Raw genomic sequence first — 3041 nt, forward strand, 5'->3', positions numbered from 1 at the left:
ACTCCCGGAGAGGAGGAGGTGTGGCCCGGAAGCGTGCACCACGCATGCGTTCTTTCTTCGTCTTCCTAGAGCTCTGAAGGGAGCTACCTAAGGTGCGTCTGTGCTTGTGCGCTCTCCGTTTTGTTACCTTGGTCTCCCAAGACTTAGAGGTGAAATTTGGCTGCCCTATCACTGGAAGATTTGAAAATACTAGTCCCACCTCCGTTTTTCCCTGTCCGGCTATTTCCCTTTGCAGAGGGGAAAGACGTGTACTGCCTGCCTCAGCCCTGAGCTGAGCAGCCTCTTCGTCCACGCCCTTCAAGTGGTCCTGACACTCGCGACGCTGGGAAGTGAGATAAACTGGTTGGTAGACACATGTCTGGTAGCCGAAAAGTCACATATATTTTAACTTAGAACCTCTTTATTACTAGAAGGAAACAGCCGCGGTTTTGTTTTGATTGTTTTTGTTTTTGCACGTGGTGTCACCCTCCTCCCCCCAGTGCTTAGGGAGATCCTCGCTCAAATCCCAGTGTTTCAGCTCATCGCTGTAGACTTGGGGCTACTCTCCCTAACATTTCAAAGGGTGGATAATCTCATGGAGAAAATGAAAATAACAATACAGAGTTGTTTTGAGGGTTAAATGAGATATTGGGAATAATTGTCAAACATGGACTAGACTCACTGCCTGCAGAGAACTTAACGTTTAATGAATGAAAGCTATTGTTACAATCACGGCCACAAGGTACATAGTAACCAAGGAAGAAAGTGATAGTAATTTATTTCTGTGTTCTGACAGGATAGGTGTGTTTGGCCAATAGAATATGAAGATATGTAAAAATAAGAAATGCAAGTCAAAAACATACAATTTAATATCTAAAATTATTACATACATGTGTAAGACAATGAGCCTTCTCACACTATGTTGGTGACGATGTAAACTCATAAATTTCCTGGCAAGCAGTTAGGCAATATGTAGCAAGAGTATTAAAACTTCAAGTTTTCACATCCTTTAGCCCCACAATCCCACCTTTTGGAATTTATCCTAAACCTAATGGGAACTCTAATAAGATTTCAGTACAAAGTGCATTCATTTAAATAACTTAAATGTCCAACAATGCAACGTTGGTTAAATCATTCCCTGACCTCTTCTTTTAGCCCATGTCTTCTGTTGGGACGTTAATTAAATCATTTAACCCCTCATAATTAGCCCAGGCCTTCCAAAGTTGAGGAGAGGGGTGGGCATCTTTCACTAACACTGTTTGAAATTTCAAAATAAATAGTATGGCTAAAACAAATCAGAATCATGGGGAAAAAAAAGAAAAGCAGCTTCCAAATCTATTCTGACGGTCTACGTGTATGACCCTACCTTTCATAGAATTACAAGGTTACTTAAATATGGAATAGCCATGCAATGAGATCTTATAAAGCCTGTAAAAGTTATGTTGTAAAGATGTTTTGTTACATGAGAAGTGATGATAATAATATACCACTAAATAGAAGCAGTAGGCAATAGATAGTATATGAAGTATTATTAAGGCTGTAAAGTATATTCACATTTAGAACATATAGATATAAATGGAAGGAACTATACAAAATATAAACAGTCATTTGTAGTTTGAGGCTGTTTTTATTTTCTCTACTATACACATTTTTTAATTAGCAAATGTTTCTATAATTTAACATGTACTATTTTTCAGTTTAAAAAGGTATTTTTTTTTAATTTCTCAAGGGAATACTTAGTCATTATTCTCTCAACTAACTTTATCACTTAGCTTTAAAAATTCTGCCTGAGCAGCATGTCCTCATCCAAATAACTGGAATTCACGTAGGAGTGAGTCTTTCTACAAAAAGATCCCTGTAAGAAGCAGTTTAGTGGCATGGTTAGGAATATAGCCTTTAGAGCCAGATTGCCTGAGGATGAGCCCAGCCTGACTGGGATATATAGAGTGTGTGTAACAGTGGACAAGATACTTAACCTTCTTTATTCCTAACTTGTATTATCTGTAAAACAGAGATGGTAATAATGCCAGTCTCAATGGGTTGTAGCCAGGAGCTGACACCTTATGTTACCTAGTAAATATTAATGACAAACTTATTGCCCATGTAACAATGAAGTATTTTTAAAAATAGATATTAAATGCTTGATGCTTTTGCCCCTGTACTCTGATTTTCACCATTAAAGCACATTTTTTTTTTTTTTTTTTTTTTTTGCGGTACGCGGGCCTCTCACCGCTGTGGCCTCTCCCCCCGCGGAGCACAGGCCCCCGGACGCGCAGGCCCAGCGGCCATGGCTCAGGGGCCCAGCCGCTCCACGGCATGGTGGATCCCCCCGGACCGGGGCACGAACCTGCGTCCCCCGCACCGGCAGGCGGACTCCCAACCACTGCACCACCAGGGAAGCCCTAAAGCACATTTTGGAAGGAAAATTTTCTGAAAAGCTTGCAGTTGGTTGGTTAACAATGATTTCCTGAGTTCTGTTTCAGTCTCTGTGCTATAAGATATGAAGGCCATACGCTTTATTGAAGAGTCCAGGATAACTTTGTTTTTTTCTTAAATAAATTTATTTATTTTATTTATTTATTTTTGGCTGCTTTGGTTCTTCGTTGCTGTGCACGGCTTTCTCTAGTTGCAGCGAGCAGGGTCTACTCTTTGGTGTGGTGTGCGGGCTTCTCATTGTGGTGGTTTCTCTTGTTGCGGAGCACAGGCTCTAGGCACGCGGGCTCAGTAGTTGTGGCGCATGGGCTTCATTTCTCCACGGCATGTGGGATCTTCCCCGGCCAGGGCTCAAATCCGTGTCCCCTGCATTGGCAGGTGGATTCTTAACCACTGCGCCACCAGGGAAGCCCCCAGGATAACGTTGAATAGGTGATAATTCTTCTGTAATGATTTCTGGTTATATTCACCATTGATGCTGAAGCTAACTGATTTTTCTATGTTTAATTAACTTTTGAAAACTTAGCCTTGCCACATATTCCAGTTTTCTCTTTAATCTACTGTAAAGGTAAATCACCCAAATCCTAATAGCTCTCAACCATATTGCAAAATTTACTTCAAAAGAAGTT

This window comes from Tursiops truncatus, chromosome 9 (assembly GCF_011762595.2).
Source record: "Tursiops truncatus isolate mTurTru1 chromosome 9, mTurTru1.mat.Y, whole genome shotgun sequence".
In the NCBI taxonomy this organism is placed as follows: Eukaryota; Metazoa; Chordata; class Mammalia; order Artiodactyla; family Delphinidae; genus Tursiops; species Tursiops truncatus.